At 43.6% G+C, this 16,561-nt stretch overlaps 1 non-coding gene across 1 annotated transcript; it reads left to right on the forward strand.

The window, feature by feature from the left end:
• Positions 1 to 12,366: 12,366 nt before the first annotated feature.
• Positions 12,367 to 12,507, forward strand: LOC127207821 (small nucleolar RNA SNORA29). Its single transcript, XR_007833020.1, has one exon. It is a non-coding gene; the product is annotated as a small nucleolar RNA SNORA29 (small nucleolar RNA).
• Positions 12,508 to 16,561: the final 4,054 nt, after the last annotated feature.

Consider the following 16,561-nt stretch of genomic DNA (forward strand, 5'->3'; position numbering starts at 1 on the left):
GTCTTCCTGGCCGTGAGCAATGGAATCGGCCTGATAGTTTGAGGAACAGAGTGATAGATCTTAGGCTAAGGAGGAAACATTTGATTACAACAAGCACTACTTAAAAATGAACCGAGCGCCTTAGGAGGATGTGCTAGCTTTCCCTGGCTGTGACTGTGAGGCCTGTGTAACCCCATTTCTGAAAAGGAAACTCCATTTTAAAGGGAAAACGGCCTGGGTATGAACTCCAGTTTCAAAAACCCTCACCTCTGATAGTGCTTAACCATCACCCCAGCAACAGACAGCCTATCAGGGAGCGGGACGGCCAGGACACCTGGCCTGCAGAAGATAAGGTTTGAAAAAGCCCCTAATTCCTGACCAGAGTCACATAGCCTCCTTGGGTACTGGCCAATCTCAATTGAAGTCCCGTAGCCACAGCAAAAACTCCCCTTTCTGGCCTTTAAAAGAGGATTGCACGTTCCTCTCGAGGTCATCGTTATTTTGTTTGAGCGGTCGACCCCAGCATACTGAAATAAAGGCTCTTTGCTTTTACATACAACTCGGACTCTGGGTTGTCTTTGAGGGTTTTGCAGTCTGGGCATAACATGGCAGCAAATTATTATGAATTTAGCTTCTTAAAATAGCAGCCATTATTGTTCTACAGCTAGAGGTCAGAAGTCCAGACAGTGGGTTCCCCTGGATCCTCTGCCCTGATTCTCACAAGGCCAAAAATGGGGTGCTGGCCAGCCTTTGTTATATCCTGGGATCTCTGAGGGACAAGCAAGCATCCAAACTCATCCTGTGTTTGGGGCAAGTTCAGTTCCTCGTGGTCATTAGCCCCCCCCCCTTTTTTTTATGTGTGTGGTTTTTTTTGTTTTTGTTTTTCATGACAAGGTTTCTCTGTATAGCCTTGACTATCCTGGACCAGGCTAGCCTCGAATTCACAGCGATCTGCCTGCCTCTGCCTCCCAAGTGCTGGAATTAAAGGCTTGCGCCACTACCGCCCAGCACTGGCTATTTCTTTTATTCCCAGAGGCTACTGCGTTTCTTCTTGTGCTTCCGTTGTACACCTCTTTCACAATGGCAGCCTGGGTCCTTCTCTTGCTTAGCTATGCCTGATTTCCCTTTCTGTCTCGTTCCACAGACTTCTGCTATTTGCAGCTTCTCTTAAAGGTTTATATGAAAGGGATGGGCTGTAGCTCATACATGCTTGCTAAGCATGTGTAAGATCATGTTTGATCATCTGTGATTAAGAACTAGGGTGTTTTTGTGTGTGTGTGTAAAGGCCCCACCTGGATGATCATCTTTCAAATTTAAGTTCAGATGACATGTCACCTTGATTATAACTGCAGAATCCTTTCACGGCACTACAGAGACTGTGTGAGTTAGTTACCAGGCTGAGGGGATTTTGTGAAGAGTCTTTAGAACTCTGCCTAACACAGGGGCTCTCCTTTGGGGGATGGCCTTGTGCACTGTGTATTCAGATGCTGATTTCTATGCCCTGGCATTGTCATTTCTGTGAAGAATCTCCAGTCTCAGGGTTGTGTAAAGAATGGTCCCCAGTTATCCTTGGTTGGTTAATAAAAAAGCTGAAGCGCCAATGAATGGGCAGAGGAGACAGGAGGCAGGACTTCTGTTCCCAGTCAGAGGTCTTAGGTTGGGACAGAAGGGTTGAGGGGAGAGAGAGGGGAGGCACCATGAGGAGGTCCCCATGAGGAGTTGGCCATGAAGGCAAGGCAATATAGCAGAAGGACAAAGCAAGACTAAACGTAAAGGGCACGTGGCTGGGAAGTAGCCAGATTAGCATAATTGGGTTAGGATAGATGAATATCTGGGCAGTTATTATGCTTAAAGCTTTTTGAATAAATCTAATAGGTCTCTGTGTCGATTATCTGGGAGCTAGAGTGGATATTAGAAAACTCATACTTTCATTCAACAGCTCTCTATTCTCAAAGTCAAAGACAATGTGGGAGAGAAGCAATGGAAAACACCAAGAGAAGTGTTGGCCTCTACACAGAGCAGGACGATGCAGGGAAGTACAAAGCTCTGTGCCCTTGTCACAACGACTGGTGTTACTGGTATCTTGGTGCAAATAGGACAAGAATACGGTATTTATATAGTATTTGGGGCAATCTTGTAAGTGAAGATTTGTCTCCCTAAGTTGCTGATAGAGCACCCACTGAGAGACACCCAGCTCAGGCAGCTGAGTGTGCCTCAAACCACCAGCTCTGGATGGTGATGTTTACAGCCTCAAGAAGCCCAGATGCCCTTGCACCCTGTTTTGTGCCATTCTGCTTCAACAAGACATTAGAGGAGGAAGGAGCACACCAGCAGGCAGGAGAGTACACCAGCAGGCAGGGGAGCACACCAACAGGCAGCGGAGCACACCAGCAGTCAGGGGGCACACCAGCAGGCAGGGGGCACACCAGCAGGCAGGGGAGCACACCAGCAGGCAGGGGAGCATACCATCAGTCAGGAGGCACACCAGCAGGCAGGGGAGCACACCAGCAGGCAGGGGAGCACACCAGCAGGCAGGGGAGCACACACAGGGCAAGCAGATACCCTTGCTGGATCTGGCTCCTCCCGGTAACAGAAAAAGCAAACTGGTGATGTGGGCACACAGGTGGGCCATGAGGTGTGAGTACAGACTTGGCTCTGGATAGGAAGACTGATAGTTATATTGTCTGGCCTTTCCTCTGCCTGTCATCTGTCGTCTTGGGCTCTGTGGTGCTGGGATTTCTCCCAAAGTTAGGAGATGTTTGTAATTAGTTCCAAAGGGACATCGAAGGACATGCTTCCTCAAAGGGTTCTATGTAGAGGAGAGTTTCGGAGGTAGACCCGACTGTAACAGTGGCAGCTGCAGTGACAGGAGTGGTGCAGTGTCATGCTGTGCTATTCTAGTGTGCTCCATCATGAAGTGTGAAGAGCAAACAGGAATGCCTGGCACCAAAAAAAGAGTGGAGGTAAGATGGACAAATTGGCAGCAGGAGGAGGAGGAGGAAGGAGGGAAGCCAGGAGGGAGGGAGGGAGGGAGGGAGAGAGAGAGAGAGAGAGAGAGAGAGAGAGAGAGAGAGAGAGAGAGAGAGAGAGAGAACACCAAACTTGACACTAACAAAAGAAAGAGAGGATTGTGTGGTCCCTGGCTTCTGAGTCCTGGTCAGCTAGGAGTAAGACTAGGGCAATGACACTGGGACATGAGACACCGTGGGAAGTGAAACCTAAGGGGGAGGTTTCCAGGTGGGCATCACAGCACTGCTCTTTGGTTTTTGTTTTTTCCATTCCTTGTTCTTTTCCTCTTTGCTGCTTCCCCATCTTCTTGACATCAAGTGAAGAGTGAAGGAGAGATAAACATGTTTTTTGTTTAGATCCCAAGTGTGGGATAAGGAACAGACTTGTGAGAGAGCAGGTGATGTTTATCCCCTTAGAAGTCAAACCACCTCATGCTGGAGCTTGATTGTTGCCAGCTGAAAAATACCCTTGAACAGACTCTGGGAGGAGCTATATATATATATGAGTCCAAAACAAGAGGAGGTGTCTTTGGAGACTTGAAATAGTTTGGCTGTTCATTGCTCCACTTCAAGACACTCCTAGAGAGAACCACTCGTTCGGGGCTCAGGGCTTAGGTTCGGTTGCTCCAGGTTCCAGCAGAAGAAATCCTGCTGATTACGCCAGGAGAATCGTTCCTCGGAACTGATACCCATAAGGCTTCATTCTTGTGTTCTTTAATCTCCTTTTCCTCTTCTTTAGTTAGTCGGATTATAAGTGAGGTACACTCAGTTAATAAGTTCATAATAAAATATAATTGTTAAGAAAATTGAGCCTGCAGAAGAGTCACCTACCCTCCCCCCACTTTTATGCATTGTTTATCCCAGTATAAAAATTTAAGGCTATTTATTTATTTGTGTGTGTGTGTGTGTGTGTGTGTGTGTGTGTGTGTGTGTGTGCACGTGCGCCACTTATATGCAGGTGCCCAAGGAGGGCAGAAAAGTGTTATCAGATCCCATCGAATTGGAGTTATAGACTGTTGTTAGCTGCACTATGTGGGTGCTAGGAACAGATTGTGGGTCTTGTGCTGGCCAGTTTTACATCAACTTAACACAAACTAGAGTCATCAAAGAGGAAGGAGCTTCCATAAGACTGGGCTGTAGACAAGCCTATAAGTCATTTTCTTAATTATGGATGGTCCCCCCTTTGGGCTGCTGGTCCAGGGTTCTATAAGAAAGCAGGTTGAGCAAGCCAGTAAGCAGCACCCCTTCATGGGTTCTGCATCAGCTCCTGCCTTCAGTTTCCTGCTCTGTTTGAGTTCCTGCTCTGACTTTCTTCAGTGACAAACACTGTAATGGAAGTGTAAGCCAAATAAACCTTTTCCTCCCCAAGTTGCTTTGGTTATGGTGTTTCATTACAGCAACAGTAATTGTAACTAAAACAGGTCCTCTGGAAGAGCATCAAGCACTCTCTCTTTTTTTTTTTTGAGATAATTTTATATATTATAATATATATTTGTATGTGTTACATGTGTATTATATAATTTTAAATAAGAGTTTTAGATTTTATTTTATTTTTTAATTAAAAAATTTTTAAATTTATTTACTTCACATCCCAATTGTAGTCCCCTCCTTCATCTCCCCTCCCCATCTCCCCTCCCCCCTCCCCTAGTCCTCAGAAAGAGGGAGACCTTCTTCCCTATCATTTAACTCCAGCCAATCAAGTCTCATCTTGACTACCTGCATCCTCTTCCTCTGTGGCCTTGCCATCCCATTTTACAGGATCCAAAAGGAGGCTATGCTGCCTGTCTACTACATCTGAGCAGAGGGTCTACGTCCTCACCATGCATGGTCCTTGGTTGGTGCATCTGTCTCTGCAGCAGCCCCCCCGCACCCCCGCCACATCTGGATTTGTTGGCTCCATTGGTCTCCTTGTGAAGCTCCTGACCCCTCCTGGTCCTTCTACTCCTCAACTCTTCCATAAGACTCCCTATGCTCCCCCCCCCCCAAAGTTAGGATGTGTGTCTCGGTATCTGCTTGGATCTTCTGTTGGGTGGAGTCTCTCAGAGGACCTCTATGGTAGGCTCCTGTCCTGTTCCTTCTCTTCAACTGCTTCCACTGTCTATTCTATTTGCCCTTCTGAATGAGAATTAAGCATCCTGCCTAGGGTCCTCCTTGTTATTTAGCTTTTTTAGGTCTGTGGATTGTAGAGTGGGTATCCTGTATTATGTGGCTAATATCTGTGAATACATACCATGTGTGCCTTTCTGGGTCTGGGTACCTCACTCAGGATGATTGTTTCTAGTTCCTTCCACTTGCCTGCAAATTTCAAGATTTCCTTGTTTTTAGTAGCTCAGCAGTATTCCATGGTGTCAAGGTACCACAGTTTTTTTTATCCAGTCTTCGGTTGAGTTTTGGATTTTAAATTATTGATATAAAGATATGACTTTCCTAAGAGGTTTAGGAAGGGGGAGTCTACATTTGTGGGGATACATGGTAAGTGTAGGTCAGGGAACATTGTCGTAACCAGCCTCCAGGAATGTCATCAATGATGCCAACCCCCTTAGTCATTTCTGCTTCTGTTTGTCCTTTCCCACATTGAATGGGGCTACCTACATCATTAATAGACTTAACAGATATGATACCATAGTACTTCAGAGGTGTGATCCTCGAACTCATAGCCAGTCTCATCTTTTTCAGTGTAGGGGGTGAGTTTGCTCTGGGAGAAGTCAGTTGACACATCACCAGGCCCTCCTCCCTACCATCTCTGCTTGCTCTTGTCCAGACAAGTCAAATAACCCTATGGAGAAGTGCACTGAGCAGGGGACCCAGGTTCCTGTCAATGGCTAAGGCCACTAGCCACTCCTAAAATTATGCTATTTCAGAGCTGAGTTCCAGATGACTGTGGCTCGAACTAACATTTGAACTCAACTACTGTGCTCTGTGTGTGTGTTCTATTTCAAAGCCTTGCCCTTCAGACATCTTGCAGTGATCACTAATATGCCTCACACTCAACTCCACCTCTGATCTCATCAACTGCTCTCCCTCCAACCTCCCTCCATGTTGACTGTTCTCACATCCTTACCTCTGAAGGAACTGCTTCTGTCTTCCACCTCTACTCTACAGCTTTATTGCTCACCACCATCTGATATGGTTTTTAAAGTGAACAGTCTTAAAGGTCCCCAGTGGGCTGACCAAACTCTGTCACATCTATATCCTGCTTTAAAGGATGCCCCTTCCAATCTTGCTTCCACCTTGTATACACCCCCCACCTCTCCCCTACCTCTCCCTGACCCCTCCCCCACACCCACACCCATACCCACACCCACCACCCCCTGCCCACCACTGTGCTGGCAATCTAACCCAGGGCCTCATGCATGCCAGGCAGGCGCTCTGGCACCTAGTCATGGCCTTCATTTTTTTAATAATGAGCATACTCTCCCAATAATCTTCTGCATTACTAATTTTATCTCAGTGTCTGCTTCCCCAGAGACCAAAACAAACCCAAGTAGTGCTGTAAGCCCTTTGCATACATTAACTAATCTAAATGTGTGGCTTTTTTTTTTTTTTTAGAATTAAAAAAAATCTAAAATCCCAGTAGCACGAAAGTTAATTAATCCTTACTTTTATTAGAAATAGCACCCTCGGTTCTTAATCTTAAATCATTTTAAAACAACTCATTTCCCCCCTCTTTTTGGAAAAGGAAAGAAAACATTGCTAGGCCTTCTTGCTTTCTCCTTGCTGTCTTCATACTGTCCACTTCTGGTCAAGCTGACCCCATTTTCTCTCTGGACCTTGTCAGCCTGACTTCCCTCCAAGATTCCAGCTCTCCTAGTAACCTGCTCCACTCACCGGCAATCCATTTTGTTTGCTCTCTCTCAACGCCACATCCAGCCGTCATCTCTTCACTTTTCCTCCTTTTCCCTTAAATCCTTGCCAGGATCTTTCCAAAGAGACAATGCTTTGCCTTCCTCCCCGCTGTCTCTGAGCACTTTGTCCAGGGCCTCTATCCATGGTTATGGCCCGTGTTAGTACTTGCAGATGTCTCATGATGGGTGCGCTCTCTGTCACTTGCATACATTGTCACACAGCTAAAGAGGCTCTGTAAAACACTGGCATTGCTGAACATCAAACAACCAAACAAGAAGTGCCAAGAAATGAACTTGGCCACCATCAAATTTAATCTCCAAGTGAGTGTACTAGTTTGTTTTCTATTGCTGTAAAAAGCACCACAGCCAAAAGGAACTTGGGGAGGCCATGGAGGAACACTACTCAATGGCTTGCTCCCCCCCCATGCCTTAGTTATTTTTCTATTGCTGTGGCAAAACACCATAATTAAGGCAACTTAAAAAGAAAGAATTTAATTGGGGGGCCTTGGTTACTGTTTCAGAGAGTGAGTCCATGGCCACTGCATGTCAGGGAGCACAGCAGGCATGGTTCTAGAGCAGTAGCTGAGAGCTTGCATTTGATCCCTAACCACAAGGGAAAGGGAGAGGGAGGGGGAGGGGGAGGGAGGTGAGGAGGGGGAGAGGGTGGGGAAGGGGAGGGGGAGGATGAGCCTGCATAGGCTTTTGAGATCTCAAAGCTCATTGCTAATGACACACCATTTCCAATAAGGCCACACCTCCTAATCCTTCCCAAACAGTTGTACCAATTGGGGACCAATTATTCAAATATATGAGCCTATGGGGCCCATTCTCACTCAAACCACCGCACTCTGGCTTGCTTAGTGACCCCCTCCTACACAACCCAGTGTCACCTACGACCTGCCTAAGGGTGGCACTGCCCTCAGTGGGCTGGGTCCTCCCATATCAATCATCAATCAAGGACGTGCCTCTCAGATTTGCTCACCGGCCAATCTGAGGAAAACAATTTCTCAACCAAAGTTTCTTCTTCAGTGACTCTAGCTTGTGTAAAGTTGACAAGAAGAAAAAAGGGGAGGAGGAGGAGGGAAAAAAATAAAACTAACAGAGTGATAAAATTATTTACAACCCACCTGACTATATTTTTTTACTAGACAGAGGAGCATTACAAATTCATACAAACATCTAAAATAGTAAAATAGAAAGAAACCGAGGAACAATATGGACACTGTACAAGGTTAACAAGGCAAAGAAACAGTGGGGCTACCAAATACTGACATGAAAAAGAAAGGATTTGGACTCTAACTTCATACTGTATTTAAAAAGATAGAAATAAAGCAAAGATTTAAAAATGTTTTTCTATATTATGTTAAGGCTATAAAACTGAAAAAACAAACAAACAACAATAACAAAAGACTATAAAACTCTTAGAAGAAAGCAGTGTATTTGTGACTTTGAGTAGGCAAAGATCTGACACCCAAAGCATAGAAACCACCGAGAAAAGTCAGGGGCATTGTACTCTACCAAAAACAAAAACCTTTGTGCATCAAAAGATGTTACTAAGAAAGTGAAGAAACAGCTAACTGAAGGAGGGAAAAAATATCACACATCTGCCAAGGCCTTGGTATACAGAACGCACAGAGAATGCTTGCAACTTATCAGCAAAAGACAAGACAGTGTTCAAATGGACAAAACACCTTGAGGTATCCTCTTCAAAAAAAAAAAAAGAACAGTGGCTGACAAGAACAGGAAAAGCTGCGAACATTCACTGCAGTGGGGTACCACTTCACGTATGCGAGGATGCTCATCATTTTTATAAAGGAAAATAAGTATCAGGGGAAAGTGTAGGATTATAATCTTGAACCGTTAATGGCAAACCAAATGGGACAGTCTGTGTAAAGCAGTAGACAGACAGTGTCTCAAAATGTCAAACATGAAATTACTCCCTGAGCCAGCAATTTTATCGTTCAAGAGAGTGGAATGTGAGGAATGCAGTTCAGGCACTAGAGTGCTTGCCTGGCATGTCCATATCTCTGGATTTTATCCCCAGCATTCAGGAGGAAGAAACTAGAGGATCAGAAGTTCAAGGTTATCCTCAGCTATGCCAGGAGCCGGCTTAGAAGTCAGAGACTGTTAAACAAACAAAAATACCTTATATTCATACAAGAATCCGTATCTGAGTGTTTACAGCAGTGTGATTCATAATAGACAACAGGTAAAATCAACACAAATGTCAGTCAGCTGATGAATGGCTAAATAAAGGTGGTTTACTTAAACAATGGATCATTTAAAAAATGTATTTTAGGGAGCTAGTGAAAATGGTTCAGTGGTTAAGAGCACTGTCTGCTTTTTCAAAGGACCCTGGTTCAATTTCCAGCACCAAAATGACAGCTCACAACTATCTGTAATCACTCCAGTTCCAGAAATTCTGACACTTCCATACCAATGTACATAGAATAAAATTAAATAAATTATTAAAAAAATAAAATATCTGTTCTAAATTTACTCTTTCAGAATTTCACAATGCATAAAATACATTTTGATCATATTCTTCCTCTTTCCCCACCAAGCACCTCTAGCCCCCCAAAATATTCCCCCCTCCCAATTCCATTTCTTCTTCTTCTTCTTCTTCTTCTTCTTTCATAGCATGAGTTCAATTTCTGCTATCCATGTACACAATAGTGTTGGCCCATCTCTGCAGCACAGGGGACCTACTAAGGATTACACTCTTAAAACTGACTCTTACTCTCCTAGCAGCCACAAAGTCAGTAGCCCTTCAGCTAAGGGCAGAGGCGTTGTGAGCCCACCCCCCCCCCCCCCCCCCCCAATGCTACAATGATGCTTCACTTGATCTTGTGCAGGCCTTGTGCAGGAGACTGAAGCTGGTGTAACTTCATGAGCACAGCATCCTATCATGCCCAGGAAACACAGTTTTGCTCTAGTCCTCCCAACCTCTGCCTCTTCGATGTGCTTCGTTCTGCCACATCTTATGACAATGTTCCCTGATCCTTGTGTGGGGGAAGGTACACTACAGATAACCATTCATAGGCAAACACTGTGTAGGAACTTGCTCTTTGCACTTTGACCACCTCTGGTGAGCCTGGCTTAGGCACAGTCCACTGCACAGACACTTCTCTGGTGAGGACTGCTGGAGGATTTTTTTTTTTTTTGTGCACTGTGTATTCAAGTGCACAGATACATGGTTGCTGGCCAGACTTTGGTATTGTCCTTATTATGACTCATCTCCTGTCTTGATATATTGTAAACATTGTTTTTCATCACCTTCTGATTGGCCAAATAAAGATGTGAACAGCCGACGCCTGGGATGAGAGTTAAGGTAGGACTTCCAATCCCAGTGAGAGGGTCTCAGGTGGGGACCAGAACACAGAGGGCCGCCATTGTGACATGGGTGAAGAAGGAGGTGCCAGGGTTAGACTAAGATATCAGGTAATGGGCCACATGGCTGGGATGTAGGCCAGGCTAAAATAGTCAGAACAGCTGAATATCTGCCCAGCTATAGTGCCTGAAGCTTTTAAAAAGCATAAAGGTCGTTGTGTCATTATTCAGAACAAGGGTCGGCATTGAAAGCCCTTATTTTTACAGAGGACTGAGAAATGTGATAGTCTATGGGTATAGAAATGTGACTGTGTAAAGCACACTTTGATAGTATGTTTGCTCACTTAGCAAAACAATAGTATATACAATAGATTATTCATCTACAAAAGTAGCAAAGTCTTGAAAGGTGTTTCAGATGGATAAAAATACGCTAAGCAGAAGCCTTCCATAAAAGTCACATGTTACTTGATTCTAGTTATTGAAAGTGTCTGTGTTTGTGGTTGCCAGGCGCTAGAGTGTGGAGACAGGGTGAGGATGGTGACTGATAATGCATATGGGAGTTCTTTTTGGGGTGTTGTAACTTTCTGGAACTAGATAATGGAAATGAAGTAAGGTTATGAACTTGCTAAAACCACTAATTTGCACTGTTATTTTTTTTAAAGTCATTTTTAGCTTGTTTTTGAGACAGAGTCATTGTGACCACAGGTTTACTCTACCATGCCTGCCTAAGTTGTGTCTTAAAATGGTGACTTTTAAGGTAGGACAATTACTCTTTAACCTAAATAAAAATGAGCTAAAAAATAAGGTCAAAGATGATCAAAGTCAATATTGAGCTTTGAATATTGTGATTGAAACAACAACCAGGATTTATTGTCTAATATTACATTAGAAAGTACTTAAAACTTTATAACACATAGTATTTCATAGCTACAAGGAAACTCCTTTATCCAGTTCTGTTTAGAGTAACAAGGCATAGCATGTTTATAACTTAAAAAATAAAAATAAAAAGCCCATCTCCAGCCAGGTGTTGTGGCACATGCCTTTAATTACATCACTCCAAGGCTGAGGCAGGAGGACAATGAGACTGAGGTTAACCTGGGCTACCTAACAAGTATAAAATTAAATAAATAACTTACAAAAATAAATAAATACATACATGGGGGCTTACAAGATGGCTTGGTATGAAAAGCATTGGCCACATAATCTTCATAGCCTGAGTTCAGTCCCCAGCTCCCAGGAAAAAAAGCCAGGCATGGTGAGTATTTGTAATCCTTGCATGGTGGAAAGAAAGCTGGGCAGAGCTGTGCAGGTTTGGCCAAGCAGCCAAAAGTCAGGTCCCTGCAAGAGAGCAAAAGACAAGGTGGATGTTATGACTCCTGAGCAATGGCAGCGGAGGGGGTCCTCCACACACACTCACACACATGCACGCCCCCCCAACACACACACGCCAAAGATAAAGTAAAATAAATGGCTTCACCTCCAAAAGTTAAGTCTATGCTTTTGCTTTTATACATACCTTACATAAAACATACTTTTAGACAACATACATAAAAGCTATTGGTTACAGCACTGTTCTCAGGACTTAACCAGTGGCCACAGCTGTACAGCAACACAAGGAAAAAAAATCTACCACAAAATATGGTACACTTACATGAAAAATGCTCACAATATAGTTTTTTTAATGTACCACAATTACAAATATATATAACTCCAAATGTATATGTATATGCACCCATATACATATTATATCTTATAGATATTATTTTTAAGGTATGTTGAAGAGAGCACTTGAGAAATGAAAACATTTCCTAGACCTTGCTGTTTATGCTATCCTGGATTGAATTTCCTCTTCTTCTTTTTTTCAAAGTTTTGTTTAACATGCGTTTATCACATACTCATTTACAAAAAATGTTCTTTCCTGTGTTTGCCAAGAGTTTACATCGTTTTGTATCAAAGGAGAAAAAGCTGGACTTTGGAAGTGAAGGGGGCGGTGGTGGTGGACTGCAATCCTGCTACTCCACGGGTGACACAGCTCTGGCCAGCATCATGGGGGGGGGGGGGGGGGGAGGGGGGTCACCAGCTTCACAGCCTCCAGTGGCCTTCCATGTACAGCTCACTGAACTTGAGCTGGGCAATTTTCTGTGCTCCTTGAGAGCAGGCTCCTATTTTACCAATGACTGTGTCCCCCAGAACTGGCAAAGGCATTGTGCACACAGTAGTTATTTTCTTCTCTTAGTACTAGATTAGAGTGGCCGTGTTTATGGAATAGATGTAAATTGCCATGATATGAAGAGAGAGCGCTTTTCAGTGTCATCTCTCTCTAGGAAGTGGCTGGACACACCACCACTGTGTGGTAAAACACAGAAGTTTGAGTAATGGGCTTGGGAGGATTTTTATTCCCATCCTATAATGTTAATGCGTCCATGTCTTCCCAGATTGATGGAGTAAGTGGTGATTTCTTCTCCAATATGCTAACAGATGCTGTGCTGCTGTTAAAGACACAGTTAAAACCTGAAGTAGAATTGATCTTCTCTTAAACTATAATTAAATTTGTATACATACATTTTGGTTTGCTTGCATGTTTAAGCTTGGGTAATTTCACCTCTCTTTAATTAAAAACAAAGCAAAAAGCCAATAGCTGTTTGTAGCTGGCTTTTGCTACTTTGTGGTTCCCCCCCCCTTTATTGCGCCCCACCCCCAGCCCTGTTTCACCCCCTAACACTACATAGAAAAGAAACAAGGATAGGGAGGAGAGAGGAATTAGGAAAATCCCCGAATCTAATTTCTTGCCATTTGTTTCTTCTTTGACCACAGCTACTAGAAAAACCACAACCAACCTCCCTAGACGACCAACAACCCCTGATGCCCCCTTCCCCATTTGTGTACCCTCTGAAAAGTTCCCAGATTCCAAGTGTCACACAATCACAGAAATTATCTAAAACTGGCAAAACTATGTTTCTGCTAGAGCAGGAGGCAAACCATGGTCAGCTGCCACAGACAGTTTGAAACAGCCTCACATGACCACACCTGGGACTAAGATGAAAGCACATTTTTATATTATTTCTGTGTTTTTAAAAAAAGAAATCAAAAGTCTAGAATTCTCAAGAATGTCACAACAGTTGTTTTCTAATCTGAAGGGAAGTTGGGACAGAAAAGGGCAAAAACCTCTTTTTTTTTTTTTTTTTTTTTTTTTGTGGAGCCGTGAAAATGATGCAGAGTGGGATATTAGCAAAACATGGGCCTTATTTTTTTATAGGCTGTGTCTCATCAGCTATCCCATGCTGCCTACGGACTGCTGGGATTACATACTTGTGCCATCACGAGAGTCTAAAAGTCTTAATGGGATTTCAAGCAGATCACACTCTGCTTCCTTTGGAACAGCTTTTAAAATTTAGCTAGGATGGGATCTAGACACACCATACACAGGTATGGAAATATCACACATTACCCTGCAAATATGTGCAATGACTGTGTCTCAAAGAATAAGCTAAATGGGGACAGAAGACCCAAGAGCGACAAAAGGAAAATCGCAGCAGCCACCAGGCAGTATTGTCTCTTCTCTAGAAGCCAGACACGCCCCTGGATTGCAAAATGGCCATACAGGCTGTCCGCAGTTAGGAAAGGTACCAGGTAGCCTTTGTCCTCCAATCACAGTGGACTTTCAGAGAAAGCCGTATAGGGTCTGCTCTATTTTAAATACCTAGTTGAGTGGGATCGAGAGGTGACCATTTGCAGCTGTCACACTTTTCAGATGCCTCAGCTGGCTGCAGCAAGGCTGCATGTGATGGTCCAAGCTCCTGTAATGCCATATTCTGGGATTCAGGCCGGGACTTGCTATTGCTTTAAGTTCTTTCCTTGCTGTGAATTCTGCCTAGTTCAAACAGAATCAACAAATCACACATCTAGACAGGCAGGGAGCTATCTGAGAGTTCCTGTTGAGGCAGGCAATCCTGTCAGGCTGCCCTTCACAGGTCTGTGATAGTATCTGGGTTTGTCTTTGTGTGTGTGTGTGTGTGTGTGTGTGTGTGTGTGTGTGTGTGTATGCTTTTTTTCCTTCAGTCTTTGTGTTATTTACTGGCAAATTCCAAGTGAGGTTGGCAGTGATGAATATAAAATAGCCGGTGTGAGTGTGGTGGCACTCCTGTCCAGAAGACAGAGTTTAATTGACCTTGGGCAGTTTTTCTGATCGGAGATGACATGACACATTGGGAAACTGGAAAAGCAGTTCAGTAGATCTCAACAGCAACTACAAATAAAATCACGAGTGAGAAAATGAAACATATTAGAGTTTATGCTCCACAGTAAATGTAAGACTGTTTATGGAATCTAAGTTCATAGTGTGTGCGCATGCGTGTGCGTGCGTTGGTATGTATGTATGTGTGCATGCGTTGTAGGTTTAATATAAAATAGCAAGTTGTCTTTTGTTTTGTTTGTTTCAAGACAGGGTTTCAGTGTAGCCTTGGCTGCCCTGGAACTCACTCTGTAGACCAGGCTGGCCTCAAACTCAGAGATTTTTTTTTTCCCTTCTTGTGACTTGAATCTTTCCTTAATAATAAGCCAAGCATGGACTTCTATAAAACTTCTAAATCTTTGCAGATCTGGTAGTTGAAAAGAAAGAATTGTATCTAAATGAGAGGAATGCTTTTTAAAGTAACACCTTTTTTTTTTTTACTTTCTTTATTGTGCGTGTGTGCATGTGCAAGTGTGTGCATGCGTGCACCTTCACACATGTGACAGCACGCGTGTGGCAGTTAGATGACAAATTTCAGGAGCTGATCCATCTTTCTGCCATGTGAGTCCCAGGAATTGAAGTCGTCAGCAAGTGACTTTACCCATGGAGCCATCTTGCCAAGCCTAAGTGCTTTTTGTCTGTGTTTCTGGGTTTCAAATGTGTCTGGATGCTACAGTGAGTGCTGGAATGTGAAAGCATCTCATTCGCTCATTTGCGCGATCTGTTTATCCTGTGGTTATCTTATTAACTGGTAGCCACAGAACACTTTCAAGCAGATGGTTGGGATTTTTGCTTCTCTTGCAGAGCAGTGTTCACATTCAAAAACTGTTTACAAGACCGAAGCTCCTAGGAAGCTTCTTTTGAATTCTACTTGATCTCATTCTACCCCGAGAAAAATGGCAGATCAAAGAACAGGACAGCATTGGCAGCTGCTCCGGCCTTCTGCGCTGACATAAGTGCAGTCGCAGCTGTCTCTGGATTCAAAGGAGTCCTAAGGACGGGCCAGATCCCTCTTGGGAGAAGCACTTCTTTAAACAAGAGGTAAAATTGTCTTTTGTGTTTTCAAGTCCCAGGGTCCTCATTTTCCATGTGTGTGTCCAGTGTGTGTGGACAATATCTTAAAGGAGTAAACAAAATGCCATGCAAGTCCTTTGCCCAGGCGGCACAGAAAGCATGCTTTGTAGTACGTGGCTCTTGAACGTCTCTGGTGGCAGATTGTGTCCAATCCAGCCTCATCCTTGCATCTCCCATGCCTGGCACAGGACTGAAGGAGTGGGAACACCCATGTCTGCCTTGGAAATCTGGGCAGAGGAATGGGTTGAATGTTTAGGGAGCTCCTTTCATATAGAGGTTGCTGATTTAGTCTTTCTTGGAATTGATGACAAGATATTTTGAACAACAAATACAAGTTCTCTCTAAAAACACAACTGGCTTGTCTACAGATTTGCATCCTGGTACCAATTCTATTAGTAACCAGATAAGAAAGCTTGACTTAACATTGGAAACTCTGTGACTAAGGGAACCAGTAAGGCCAAACACCATCTCCGTCTATCTTATACTCGTCACCATCTTTATGTTCTTGTTGATGTCTTCCTTGGGAGGTGGCAGTGGGTCTCCAGGCAGAAACTCAGGCTGTGGACTGGTGTCACTGGGGGGCAAGTCTTGCTCCACACAGCTCCAGCCCAGGTTGATGATAGAGGTCTTTAAAGAGGAAATTAAAAAAAAAAAAAAAAAAAAAAAAGAGGAAATTAATAAATCCCTTAAAGAAAGCCATGAAAAGTCAAACAGGTGAAGGAAATGAATAAAACTGTTCAGGGCCTGAAAATGGAAACAGAGACAATAAAGAAAACCCAAACAGAGGGAATCCTGCAGACGGAAAATGCAGGTAAGCCAACAGGAAATACATATGCGGCATCAACAACAGGATACAGGAGATGGAAGAGAAAATCTCAGGCATAGAGGATACAGTAGAAGAAATAATACATTGGCCAAAGAAAATATCAAGTCTGACACAAAGTATCCAGACAATCTGGTACACTATGAAAAGACCAAAGCTAAGAATAAATAGGAATAGAAGAAAGAGAATAATTTCAACTTAAAGGCCCAGAATATATTTTTAACAATATCATAGAAGAAACATTTCCTAGCCTTAAGAAGTAAAGCTGCTT

This window comes from Acomys russatus, chromosome 24, assembly GCF_903995435.1.
Source record: "Acomys russatus chromosome 24, mAcoRus1.1, whole genome shotgun sequence".
Taxonomy (NCBI): domain Eukaryota; kingdom Metazoa; phylum Chordata; class Mammalia; order Rodentia; family Muridae; genus Acomys; species Acomys russatus.